This window comes from Castor canadensis, unplaced genomic scaffold, assembly GCF_047511655.1.
Source record: "Castor canadensis unplaced genomic scaffold, mCasCan1.hap1v2 HAP1_SCAFFOLD_228, whole genome shotgun sequence".
Lineage (NCBI taxonomy): Eukaryota > Metazoa > Chordata > Mammalia > Rodentia > Castoridae > Castor > Castor canadensis.
Window position 1 is genome coordinate 40,230 of NW_027395399.1, and position 13,250 is coordinate 53,479.

Consider the following 13,250-nt stretch of genomic DNA (forward strand, 5'->3'; position numbering starts at 1 on the left):
CACACACACACACACACACCACGCAGAGACACCCAGACCACGCACGCACGCACGGGGACGCACCCTCCTCTCCCCCACCCCACACACGAGCAGCCGAAGGACAAGAGGGTATGGCTGGGGCCTGAGCGGGAACAAGCGAAGCCTTGGTTTGCGGCCCCTCGGCCAACTGCATCAGGATTTTTGTCTGGGCTCGGAGGCCAGAGGATCTCTGCCATTTGCTAGCAGGGCCAGGGATGGCAGGAGGGTGGGTACGGGGCTCAGCCAGGGCCAGTTCTGCTGGCACGATCCTGTAGCACGTGGCCGCGTAGCACGGGGCCGGGTCTGAAGGAGGCCAAGCAGGGGCACAAGACCCAGCAGCGGCACAGGGAAGAGGCCCAGGGCACCCAGGAGCAGACGAGACCCGGGAGTCGTGCGTGCTTGGCGTGGCCGCGGGCCCCGTGACGCCCGAGGACTCGAGTGCTCAGCCCCGTGTAGTGGCCGCGAAGGCCTGCCTGGGAGAAACGCCCCGGGAGGCCGGCAGGAACCCGGGATCGGAAGGGATGTGGAGGGGCCCCGGGTCGGAGGAGATGGCTTTGGCTGTGTTTGGTTTTGTTTCTTCTTCCCAAGATCCCGGGTGTGAAAGGGGCCAGAGGTGAAGTCCTGGGCTGGAAAGCCTCACGATTCAGCCCCGCAGCCCCAGGCCCTGAGTGTGGAGGAGGGCGGAGCGGGTCGGCGAAGGGCGCGGCTGCCGTTTTCCTGATGGGCTGGAGGGGCAGTGGCGCTTTCCGGACGAAGAGGACCGGAAGGGTCCCCGAGACCTCCGCTGGGAGCCACGCACCCACCCAAGGATACGGCTCCAGGAGGCGACGGAGGAGGGCGGCTGCTTGCCCTGGCCCGAGCTGTGCGTCCCCCGCCTTGGCCACAGCAGTGGACATTCCCAGAAGAACAAGCGCCCGAGAGCACTGAGAAATTTTCCCCCGAGAAAACTTGACCCTCGTCCTGGCAGCAGGACACCTCGGGAAGAAAGCCACCCAGCGGCCACCTGGGCGAGACCGGCTGCCCGAGCAGGCGCGCGGGGCCTCTGGCCGCTGGCCCCGGGCTGCCAGCCCCCACCCGGACTCCCAGCCGTGCCAGGAGAGCAGCGTGGAGACGCACGCCGGGGCCCTCGGCAGGCTCTTGGGGCTCCCGGAGGCGGCGGCTAGCGTCTACGGCCATACCACCCTGAACGCGCCCGATCTCGTCTGATCTCGGAAGCTAAGCAGGGTCGGGCCTGGTTAGTACTTGGATGGGAGACCGCCTGGGAATACCGGGTGCTGTAGGCTTTTGCTCCTCCCTCCCTCGCTGCTCCTTTTGTCTTCGGGGACTTCGCCACCACCCCCCCCACCACCACCACCACCCCCAGCACCACCACCACCACCACCACCACAACGACCCACCGTGACCACGACCCCGACCCCGTCCGGGCCACCCGCCAGACCCACGCACACCGAATCCTCACAGCTACGTCCCCGAATCCTCTCCCCTCCCCACACTCTCCTGGGGCGCGCGCCCGCGACACGGGTCACCAGCGAGGTTGGTCCCAGGCCACGTTGGGGACCGCTCCCCAACTGCCCTCCAGGCGGGCGGGGAGGGACGTGCGGAAGCCATGAGAAAGTGGGTCCTGCACCCCAGCGGGCCCCACAGCGGGACGCGCCACACCTGGGCTCGCCACAAGGTGGTGCACTGGGTCCAGGGCAAGACGCCAGGGGACAGAGAAGCAGGGAGCCTCAGTCGGGTGCTGCTCCACGTCGCGCTCCGTCGCTCAACCCAAGACAGGGCAGCCAGCGCGCGACCTCTACGTGGGATCCCGCCTCCCACGGCAGAGCCTGCGGTCACAGGGACAGAGGGCGCAGGCCGCCAGAGCTCCGGATGCCAGCGGCAGCTCCCCGTCCCGCTCAAAGGGAGGGAGGGCCGCCGCTGGCGCCCAGTCGCCTGTGCCACCCTCCGGGTCTCAAAGCACTCCTCAGTCAGCTCAAGGACCGGGGCCACCTGGCCTACGGGGTCACATGGGCTTGGGCACGACGGAAGGGACCGCTTGCCCCCGTGGAACAGACATTCTCCCCGTGGACAACCTCAGGTGCCGGGACCCTCTGCTCCGCCTTGGAAAACCCACCTTCTGCAATGTATGCCCAACGCAATCAGGCCGAGCAGATTGACCCCCTCGGCCCGGCCCCAGTGTGTGATGGGGCTCTGTGCGTGAGGGCTTGCTCTTCCCCACCTACACCAGGCACGGCATCTAACACACACACACACACACACACACACCACGCAGAGACACCCAGACCACGCACGCACGCACGGGGACGCACCCTCCTCTCCCCCACCCCACACACGAGCAGCCGAAGGACAAGAGGGTATGGCTGGGGCCTGAGCGGGAACAAGCGAAGCCTTGGTTTGCCGCCCCTCGGCCAACTGCATCAGGATTTTTGTCTGGGCTCGGAGGCCAGAGGATCTCTGCCATTTGCTAGCAGGGCCAGGGATGGCAGGAGGGTGGGTACGGGGCTCAGCCAGGGCCAGTTCTGCTGGCACGATCCTGTAGCACGTGGCCGCGTAGCACGGGGCCGGGTCTGAAGGAGGCCAAGCAGGGGCACAAGACCCAGCAGCGGCACAGGGAAGAGGCCCAGGGCACCCAGGAGCAGACGAGACCCGGGAGTCGTGCGTGCTTGGCGTGGCCGCGGGCCCCGTGACGCCCGAGGACTCGAGTGCTCAGCCCCGTGTAGTGGCCGCGAAGGCCTGCCTGGGAGAAACGCCCCGGGAGGCCGGCAGGAACCCGGGATCGGAAGGGATGTGGAGGGGCCCCGGGTCGGAGGAGATGGCTTTGGCTGTGTTTGGTTTTGTTTCTTCTTCCCAAGATCCCGGGTGTGAAAGGGGCCAGAGGTGAAGTCCTGGGCTGGAAAGCCTCACGATTCAGCCCCGCAGCCCCAGGCCCTGAGTGTGGAGGAGGGCGGAGCGGGTCGGCGAAGGGCGCGGCTGCCGTTTTCCTGATGGGCTGGAGGGGCAGTGGCGCTTTCCGGACGAAGAGGACCGGAAGGGTCCCCGAGACCTCCGCTGGGAGCCACGCACCCACCCAAGGATACGGCTCCAGGAGGCGACGGAGGAGGGCGGCTGCTTGCCCTGGCCCGAGCTGTGCGTCCCCCGCCTTGGCCACAGCAGTGGACATTCCCAGAAGAACAAGCGCCCGAGAGCACTGAGAAATTTTCCCCCGAGAAAACTTGACCCTCGTCCTGGCAGCAGGACACCTCGGGAAGAAAGCCACCCAGCGGCCACCTGGGCGAGACCGGCTGCCCGAGCAGGCGCGCGGGGCCTCTGGCCGCTGGCCCCGGGCTGCCAGCCCCCACCCGGACTCCCAGCCGTGCCAGGAGAGCAGCGTGGAGACGCACGCCGGGGCCCTCGGCAGGCTCTTGGGGCTCCCGGAGGCGGCGGCTAGCGTCTACGGCCATACCACCCTGAACGCGCCCGATCTCGTCTGATCTCGGAAGCTAAGCAGGGTCGGGCCTGGTTAGTACTTGGATGGGAGACCGCCTGGGAATACCGGGTGCTGTAGGCTTTTGCTCCTCCCTCCCTCGCTGCTCCTTTTGTCTTCGGGGACTTCGCCACCACCCCCCCCACCACCACCACCACCCCCAGCACCACCACCACCACCACCACCACAACGACCCACCGTGACCACGACCCCGACCCCGTCCGGGCCACCCGCCAGACCCACGCACACCGAATCCTCACAGCTACGTCCCCGAATCCTCTCCCCTCCCCACACTCTCCTGGGGCGCGCGCCCGCGACACGGGTCACCAGCGAGGTTGGTCCCAGGCCACGTTGGGGACCGCTCCCCAACTGCCCTCCAGGCGGGCGGGGAGGGACGTGCGGAAGCCATGAGAAAGTGGGTCCTGCACCCCAGCGGGCCCCACAGCGGGACGCGCCACACCTGGGCTCGCCACAAGGTGGTGCACTGGGTCCAGGGCAAGACGCCAGGGGACAGAGAAGCAGGGAGCCTCAGTCGGGTGCTGCTCCACGTCGCGCTCCGTCGCTCAACCCAAGACAGGGCAGCCAGCGCGCGACCTCTACGTGGGATCCCGCCTCCCACGGCAGAGCCTGCGGTCACAGGGACAGAGGGCGCAGGCCGCCAGAGCTCCGGATGCCAGCGGCAGCTCCCCGTCCCGCTCAAAGGGAGGGAGGGCCGCCGCTGGCGCCCAGTCGCCTGTGCCACCCTCCGGGTCTCAAAGCACTCCTCAGTCAGCTCAAGGACCGGGGCCACCTGGCCTTCGGGGTCACATGGGCTTGGGCACGACGGAAGGGACCGCTTGCCCCCGTGGAACAGACATTCTCCCCGTGGACAACCTCAGGTGCCGGGACCCTCTGCTCCGCCTTGGAAAACCCACCTTCTGCAATGTATGCCCAACGCAATCAGGCCGAGCAGATTGACCCCCTCGGCCCGGCCCCAGTGTGTGATGGGGCTCTGTGCGTGAGGGCTTGCTCTTCCCCACCTACACCAGGCACGGCATCTAACACACACACACACACACACACACACACACCACGCAGAGACACCCAGACCACGCACGCACGCACGGGGACGCACCCTCCTCTCCCCCACCCCACACACGAGCAGCCGAAGGACAAGAGGGTATGGCTGGGGCCTGAGCGGGAACAAGCGAAGCCTTGGTTTGCGGCCCCTCGGCCAACTGCATCAGGATTTTTGTCTGGGCTCGGAGGCCAGAGGATCTCTGCCATTTGCTAGCAGGGCCAGGGATGGCAGGAGGGTGGGTACGGGGCTCAGCCAGGGCCAGTTCTGCTGGCACGATCCTGTAGCACGTGGCCGCGTAGCACGGGGCCGGGTCTGAAGGAGGCCAAGCAGGGGCACAAGACCCAGCAGCGGCACAGGGAAGAGGCCCAGGGCACCCAGGAGCAGACGAGACCCGGGAGTCGTGCGTGCTTGGCGTGGCTGCGGGCCCCGTGACGCCCGAGGACTCGAGTGCTCAGCCCCGTGTAGTGGCCGCGAAGGCCTGCCTGGGAGAAACGCCCCGGGAGGCCGGCAGGAACCCGGGATCGGAAGGGATGTGGAGGGGCCCCGGGTCGGAGGAGATGGCTTTGGCTGTGTTTGGTTTTGTTTCTTCTTCCCAAGATCCCGGGTGTGAAAGGGGCCAGAGGTGAAGTCCTGGGCTGGAAAGCCTCACGATTCAGCCCCGCAGCCCCAGGCCCTGAGTGTGGAGGAGGGCGGAGCGGGTCGGCGAAGGGCGCGGCTGCCGTTTTCCTGATGGGCTGGAGGGGCAGTGGCGCTTTCCGGACGAAGAGGACCGGAAGGGTCCCCGAGACCTCCGCTGGGAGCCACGCACCCACCCAAGGATACGGCTCCAGGAGGCGACGGAGGAGGGCGGCTGCTTGCCCTGGCCCGAGCTGTGCGTCCCCCGCCTTGGCCACAGCAGTGGACATTCCCAGAAGAACAAGCGCCCGAGAGCACTGAGAAATTTTCCCCCGAGAAAACTTGACCCTCGTCCTGGCAGCAGGACACCTCGGGAAGAAAGCCACCCAGCGGCCACCTGGGCGAGACCGGCTGCCCGAGCAGGCGCGCGGGGCCTCTGGCCGCTGGCCCCGGGCTGCCAGCCCCCACCCGGACTCCCAGCCGTGCCAGGAGAGCAGCGTGGAGACGCACGCCGGGGCCCTCGGCAGGCTCTTGGGGCTCCCGGAGGCGGCGGCTAGCGTCTACGGCCATACCACCCTGAACGCGCCCGATCTCGTCTGATCTCGGAAGCTAAGCAGGGTCGGGCCTGGTTAGTACTAGGATGGGAGACCGCCTGGGAATACCGGGTGCTGTAGGCTTTTGCTCCTCCCTCCCTCGCTGCTCCTTTTGTCTTCGGGGACTTCGCCACCACCCCCCCCACCACCACCACCACCCCCAGCACCACCACCACCACCACCACCACAACGACCCACCGTGACCACGACCCCGACCCCGTCCGGGCCACCCGCCAGACCCACGCACACCGAATCCTCACAGCTACGTCCCCGAATCCTCTCCCCTCCCCACACTCTCCTGGGGCGCGCGCCCGCGACACGGGTCACCAGCGAGGTTGGTCCCAGGCCACGTTGGGGACCGCTCCCCAACTGCCCTCCAGGCGGGCGGGGAGGGACGTGCGGAAGCCATGAGAAAGTGGGTCCTGCACCCCAGCGGGCCCCACAGCGGGACGCGCCACACCTGGGCTCGCCACAAGGTGGTGCACTGGGTCCAGGGCAAGACGCCAGGGGACAGAGAAGCAGGGAGCCTCAGTCGGGTGCTGCTCCACGTCGCGCTCCGTCGCTCAACCCAAGACAGGGCAGCCAGCGCGCGACCTCTACGTGGGATCCCGCCTCCCACGGCAGAGCCTGCGGTCACAGGGACAGAGGGCGCAGGCCGCCAGAGCTCCGGATGCCAGCGGCAGCTCCCCGTCCCGCTCAAAGGGAGGGAGGGCCGCCGCTGGCGCCCAGTCGCCTGTGCCACCCTCCGGGTCTCAAAGCACTCCTCAGTCAGCTCAAGGACCGGGGCCACCTGGCCTTCGGGGTCACATGGGCTTGGGCACGACGGAAGGGACCGCTTGCCCCCGTGGAACAGACATTCTCCCCGTGGACAACCTCAGGTGCCGGGACCCTCTGCTCCGCCTTGGAAAACCCACCTTCTGCAATGTATGCCCAACGCAATCAGGCCGAGCAGATTGACCCCCTCGGCCCGGCCCCAGTGTGTGATGGGGCTCTGTGCGTGAGGGCTTGCTCTTCCCCACCTACACCAGGCACGGCATCTAACACACACACACACACACACACACACACCACGCAGAGACACCCAGACCACGCACGCACGCACGGGGACGCACCCTCCTCTCCCCCACCCCACACACGAGCAGCCGAAGGACAAGAGGGTATGGCTGGGGCCTGAGCGGGAACAAGCGAAGCCTTGGTTTGCGGCCCCTCGGCCAACTGCATCAGGATTTTTGTCTGGGCTCGGAGGCCAGAGGATCTCTGCCATTTGCTAGCAGGGCCAGGGATGGCAGGAGGGTGGGTACGGGGCTCAGCCAGGGCCAGTTCTGCTGGCACGATCCTGTAGCACGTGGCCGCGTAGCACGGGGCCGGGTCTGAAGGAGGCCAAGCAGGGGCACAAGACCCAGCAGCGGCACAGGGAAGAGGCCCAGGGCACCCAGGAGCAGACGAGACCCGGGAGTCGTGCGTGCTTGGCGTGGCCGCGGGCCCCGTGACGCCCGAGGACTCGAGTGCTCAGCCCCGTGTAGTGGCCGCGAAGGCCTGCCTGGGAGAAACGCCCCGGGAGGCCGGCAGGAACCCGGGATCGGAAGGGATGTGGAGGGGCCCCGGGTCGGAGGAGATGGCTTTGGCTGTGTTTGGTTTTGTTTCTTCTTCCCAAGATCCCGGGTGTGAAAGGGGCCAGAGGTGAAGTCCTGGGCTGGAAAGCCTCACGATTCAGCCCCGCAGCCCCAGGCCCTGAGTGTGGAGGAGGGCGGAGCGGGTCGGCGAAGGGCGCGGCTGCCGTTTTCCTGATGGGCTGGAGGGGCAGTGGCGCTTTCCGGACGAAGAGGACCGGAAGGGTCCCCGAGACCTCCGCTGGGAGCCACGCACCCACCCAAGGATACGGCTCCAGGAGGCGACGGAGGAGGGCGGCTGCTTGCCCTGGCCCGAGCTGTGCGTCCCCCGCCTTGGCCACAGCAGTGGACATTCCCAGAAGAACAAGCGCCCGAGAGCACTGAGAAATTTTCCCCCGAGAAAACTTGACCCTCGTCCTGGCAGCAGGACACCTCGGGAAGAAAGCCACCCAGCGGCCACCTGGGCGAGACCGGCTGCCCGAGCAGGCGCGCGGGGCCTCTGGCCGCTGGCCCCGGGCTGCCAGCCCCCACCCGGACTCCCAGCCGTGCCAGGAGAGCAGCGTGGAGACGCACGCCGGGGCCCTCGGCAGGCTCTTGGGGCTCCCGGAGGCGGCGGCTAGCGTCTACGGCCATACCACCCTGAACGCGCCCGATCTCGTCTGATCTCGGAAGCTAAGCAGGGTCGGGCCTGGTTAGTACTTGGATGGGAGACCGCCTGGGAATACCGGGTGCTGTAGGCTTTTGCTCCTCCCTCCCTCGCTGCTCCTTTTGTCTTCGGGGACTTCGCCACCACCCCCCCCCACCACCACCACCACCCCCAGCACCACCACCACCACCACCACCACAACGACCCACCGTGACCACGACCCCGACCCCGTCCGGGCCACCCGCCAGACCCACGCACACCGAATCCTCACAGCTACGTCCCCGAATCCTCTCCCCTCCCCACACTCTCCTGGGGCGCGCGCCCGCGACACGGGTCACCAGCGAGGTTGGTCCCAGGCCACGTTGGGGACCGCTCCCCAACTGCCCTCCAGGCGGGCGGGGAGGGACGTGCGGAAGCCATGAGAAAGTGGGTCCTGCACCCCAGCGGGCCCCACAGCGGGACGCGCCACACCTGGGCTCGCCACAAGGTGGTGCACTGGGTCCAGGGCAAGATGCCAGGGGACAGAGAAGCAGGGAGCCTCAGTCGGGTGCTGCTCCACGTCGCGCTCCGTCGCTCAACCCAAGACAGGGCAGCCAGCGCGCGACCTCTACGTGGGATCCCGCCTCCCACGGCAGAGCCTGCGGTCACAGGGACAGAGGGCGCAGGCCGCCAGAGCTCCGGATGCCAGCGGCAGCTCCCCGTCCCGCTCAAAGGGAGGGAGGGCCGCCGCTGGCGCCCAGTCGCCTGTGCCACCCTCCGGGTCTCAAAGCACTCCTCAGTCAGCTCAAGGACCGGGGCCACCTGGCCTTCGGGGTCACATGGGCTTGGGCACGACGGAAGGGACCGCTTGCCCCCGTGGAACAGACATTCTCCCCGTGGACAACCTCAGGTGCCGGGACCCTCTGCTCCGCCTTGGAAAACCCACCTTCTGCAATGTATGCCCAACGCAATCAGGCCGAGCAGATTGACCCCCTCGGCCCGGCCCCAGTGTGTGATGGGGCTCTGTGCGTGAGGGCTTGCTCTTCCCCACCTACACCAGGCACGGCATCTAACACACACACACACACACACACACACACACCACGCAGAGACACCCAGACCACGCACGCACGCACGGGGACGCACCCTCCTCTCCCCCACCCCACACACGAGCAGCCGAAGGACAAGAGGGTATGGCTGGGGCCTGAGCGGGAACAAGCGAAGCCTTGGTTTGCGGCCCCTCGGCCAACTGCATCAGGATTTTTGTCTGGGCTCGGAGGCCAGAGGATCTCTGCCATTTGCTAGCAGGGCCAGGGATGGCAGGAGGGTGGGTACGGGGCTCAGCCAGGGCCAGTTCTGCTGGCACGATACTGTAGCACGTGGCCGTGTAGCACGGGGCCGGGTCTGAAGGAGGCCAAGCAGGGGCACAAGACCCAGCAGCGGCACAGGGAAGAGGCCCAGGGCACCCAGGAGCAGACGAGACCCGGGAGTCGTGCGTGCTTGGCGTGGCCGCGGGCCCCGTGACGCCCGAGGACTCGAGTGCTCAGCCCCGTGTAGTGGCCGCGAAGGCCTGCCTGGGAGAAACGCCCCGGGAGGCCGGCAGGAACCCGGGATCGGAAGGGATGTGGAGGGGCCCCGGGTCGGAGGAGATGGCTTTGGCTGTGTTTGGTTTTGTTTCTTCTTCCCAAGATCCCGGGTGTGAAAGGGGCCAGAGGTGAAGTCCTGGGCTGGAAAGCCTCACGATTCAGCCCCGCAGCCCCAGGCCCTGAGTGTGGAGGAGGGCGGAGCGGGTCGGCGAAGGGCGCGGCTGCCGTTTTCCTGATGGGCTGGAGGGGCAGTGGCGCTTTCCGGACGAAGAGGACCGGAAGGGTCCCCGAGACCTCCGCTGGGAGCCACGCACCCACCCAAGGATACGGCTCCAGGAGGCGACGGAGGAGGGCGGCTGCTTGCCCTGGCCCGAGCTGTGCGTCCCCCGCCTTGGCCACAGCAGTGGACATTCCCAGAAGAACAAGCGCCCGAGAGCACTGAGAAATTTTCCCCCGAGAAAACTTGACCCTCGTCCTGGCAGCAGGACACCTCGGGAAGAAAGCCACCCAGCGGCCACCTGGGCGAGACCGGCTGCCCGAGCAGGCGCGCGGGGCCTCTGGCCGCTGGCCCCGGGCTGCCAGCCCCCACCCGGACTCCCAGCCGTGCCAGGAGAGCAGCGTGGAGACGCACGCCGGGGCCCTCGGCAGGCTCTTGGGGCTCCCGGAGGCGGCGGCTAGCGTCTACGGCCATACCACCCTGAACGCGCCCGATCTCGTCTGATCTCGGAAGCTAAGCAGGGTCGGGCCTGGTTAGTACTTGGATGGGAGACCGCCTGGGAATACCGGGTGCTGTAGGCTTTTGCTCCTCCCTCCCTCGCTGCTCCTTTTGTCTTCGGGGACTTCGCCACCCCCCCCCCCACCACCACCACCACCCCCAGCACCACCACCACCACCACCACCACAACGACCCACCGTGACCACGACCCCGACCCCGTCCGGGCCACCCGCCAGACCCACGCACACCGAATCCTCACAGCTACGTCCCCGAATCCTCTCCCCTCCCCACACTCTCCTGGGGCGCGCGCCCGCGACACGGGTCACCAGCGAGGTTGGTCCCAGGCCACGTTGGGGACCGCTCCCCAACTGCCCTCCAGGCGGGCGGGGAGGGACGTGCGGAAGCCATGAGAAAGTGGGTCCTGCACCCCAGCGGGCCCCACAGCGGGACGCGCCACACCTGGGCTCGCCACAAGGTGGTGCACTGGGTCCAGGGCAAGACGCCAGGGGACAGAGAAGCAGGGAGCCTCAGTCGGGTGCTGCTCCACGTCGCGCTCCGTCGCTCAACCCAAGACAGGGCAGCCAGCGCGCGACCTCTACGTGGGATCCCGCCTCCCACGGCAGAGCCTGCGGTCACAGGGACAGAGGGCGCAGGCCGCCAGAGCTCCGGATGCCAGCGGCAGCTCCCCGTCCCGCTCAAAGGGAGGGAGGGCCGCCGCTGGCGCCCAGTCGCCTGTGCCACCCTCCGGGTCTCAAAGCACTCCTCAGTCAGCTCAAGGACCGGGGCCACCTGGCCTTCGGGGTCACATGGGCTTGGGCACGACGGAAGGGACCGCTTGCCCCCGTGGAACAGACATTCTCCCCGTGGACAACCTCAGGTGCCGGGACCCTCTGCTCCGCCTTGGAAAACCCACCTTCTGCAATGTATGCCCAACGCAATCAGGCCGAGCAGATTGACCCCCTCGGCCCGGCCCCAGTGTGTGATGGGGCTCTGTGCGTGAGGGCTTGCTCTTCCCCACCTACACCAGGCACGGCATCTAACACACACACACACACACACACACACACACACCACGCAGAGACACCCAGACCACGCACGCACGCACGGGGACGCACCCTCCTCTCCCCCACCCCACACACGAGCAGCCGAAGGACAAGAGGGTATGGCTGGGGCCTGAGCGGGAACAAGCGAAGCCTTGGTTTGCGGCCCCTCGGCCAACTGCATCAGGATTTTTGTCTGGGCTCGGAGGCCAGAGGATCTCTGCCATTTGCTAGCAGGGCCAGGGATGGCAGGAGGGTGGGTACGGGGCTCAGCCAGGGCCAGTTCTGCTGGCACGATCCTGTAGCACGTGGCCGCGTAGCACGGGGCCGGGTCTGAAGGAGGCCAAGCAGGGGCACAAGACCCAGCAGCGGCACAGGGAAGAGGCCCAGGGCACCCAGGAGCAGACGAGACCCGGGAGTCGTGCGTGCTTGGCGTGGCCGCGGGCCCCGTGACGCCCGAGGACTCGAGTGCTCAGCCCCGTGTAGTGGCCGCGAAGGCCTGCCTGGGAGAAACGCCCCGGGAGGCCGGCAGGAACCCGGGATCGGAAGGGATGTGGAGGGGCCCCGGGTCGGAGGAGATGGCTTTGGCTGTGTTTGGTTTTGTTTCTTCTTCCCAAGATCCCGGGTGTGAAAGGGGCCAGAGGTGAAGTCCTGGGCTGGAAAGCCTCACGATTCAGCCCCGCAGCCCCAGGCCCTGAGTGTGGAGGAGGGCGGAGCGGGTCGGCGAAGGGCGCGGCTGCCGTTTTCCTGATGGGCTGGAGGGGCAGTGGCGCTTTCCGGACGAAGAGGACCGGAAGGGTCCCCGAGACCTCCGCTGGGAGCCACGCACCCACCCAAGGATACGGCTCCAGGAGGCGACGGAGGAGGGTGGCTGCTTGCCCTGGCCCGAGCTGTGCGTCCCCCGCCTTGGCCACAGCAGTGGACATTCCCAGAAGAACAAGCGCCCGAGAGCACTGAGAAATTTTCCCCCGAGAAAACTTGACCCTCGTCCTGGCAGCAGGACACCTCGGGAAGAAAGCCACCCAGCGGCCACCTGGGCGAGACCGGCTGCCCGAGCAGGCGCGCGGGGCCTCTGGCCGCTGGCCCCGGGCTGCCAGCCCCCACCCGGACTCCCAGCCGTGCCAGGAGAGCAGCGTGGAGACGCACGCCGGGGCCCTCGGCAGGCTCTTGGGGCTCCCGGAGGCGGCGGCTAGCGTCTACGGCCATACCACCCTGAACGCGCCCGATCTCGTCTGATCTCGGAAGCTAAGCAGGGTCGGGCCTGGTTAGTACTTGGATGGGAGACCGCCTGGGAATACCGGGTGCTGTAGGCTTTTGCTCCTCCCTCCCTCGCTGCTCCTTTTGTCTTCGGGGACTTCGCCACCACCCCCCCCACCACCACCACCACCCCCAGCACCACCACCACCACCACCACCACAACGACCCACCGTGACCACGACCCCGACCCCGTCCGGGCCACCCGCCAGACCCACGCACACCGAATCCTCACAGCTACGTCCCCGAATCCTCTCCCCTCCCCACACTCTCCTGGGGCGCGCGCCCGCGACACGGGTCACCAGCGAGGTTGGTCCCAGGCCACGTTGGGGACCGCTCCCCAACTGCCCTCCAGGCGGGCGGGGAGGGACGTGCGGAAGCCATGAGAAAGTGGGTCCTGCACCCCAGCGGGCCCCACAGCGGGACGCGCCACACCTGGGCTCGCCACAAGGTGGTGCACTGGGTCCAGGGCAAGACGCCAGGGGACAGAGAAGCAGGGAGCCTCAGTCGGGTGCTGCTCCACGTCGCCCTCCGTCGCTCAACCCAAGACAGGGCAGCCAGCGCGCGACCTCTACGTGGGATCCCGCCTCCCACGGCAGAGCCTGCGGTCACAGGGACAGAGGGCGCAGGCCGCCAGAGCTCCGGATGCCAGCGGCAGCTCCCCGTCCCGC

General features: G+C 67.9%; 6 non-coding genes across 6 annotated transcripts; all 6 read left to right on the forward strand.

Moving 5' to 3' along the window:
- The first annotated feature begins 1,182 nt into the window (after window positions 1-1,182).
- LOC141420459 (5S ribosomal RNA) lies at window positions 1,183-1,301 on the forward strand. Its single transcript, XR_012444999.1, has one exon. It is a non-coding gene; the product is annotated as a 5S ribosomal RNA (ribosomal RNA).
- Window positions 1,302-3,446: 2,145 nt separating this feature from the next.
- On the forward strand, window positions 3,447-3,565 carry LOC141420460 (5S ribosomal RNA). The gene has a single exon (XR_012445000.1). It is a non-coding gene; the product is annotated as a 5S ribosomal RNA (ribosomal RNA).
- A 2,149-nt stretch (window positions 3,566-5,714) lies between these two features.
- Window positions 5,715-5,833, forward strand: LOC141420447 (5S ribosomal RNA). Its single transcript, XR_012444987.1, has one exon. It is a non-coding gene; the product is annotated as a 5S ribosomal RNA (ribosomal RNA).
- A 2,147-nt stretch (window positions 5,834-7,980) lies between these two features.
- Window positions 7,981-8,099, forward strand: LOC141420461 (5S ribosomal RNA). The gene has a single exon (XR_012445001.1). It is a non-coding gene; the product is annotated as a 5S ribosomal RNA (ribosomal RNA).
- A 2,150-nt stretch (window positions 8,100-10,249) lies between these two features.
- On the forward strand, window positions 10,250-10,368 carry LOC141420462 (5S ribosomal RNA). The gene has a single exon (XR_012445002.1). It is a non-coding gene; the product is annotated as a 5S ribosomal RNA (ribosomal RNA).
- Window positions 10,369-12,519: 2,151 nt separating this feature from the next.
- On the forward strand, window positions 12,520-12,638 carry LOC141420463 (5S ribosomal RNA). Its single transcript, XR_012445003.1, has one exon. It is a non-coding gene; the product is annotated as a 5S ribosomal RNA (ribosomal RNA).
- The last annotated feature ends 612 nt before the right edge of the window (window positions 12,639-13,250 follow it).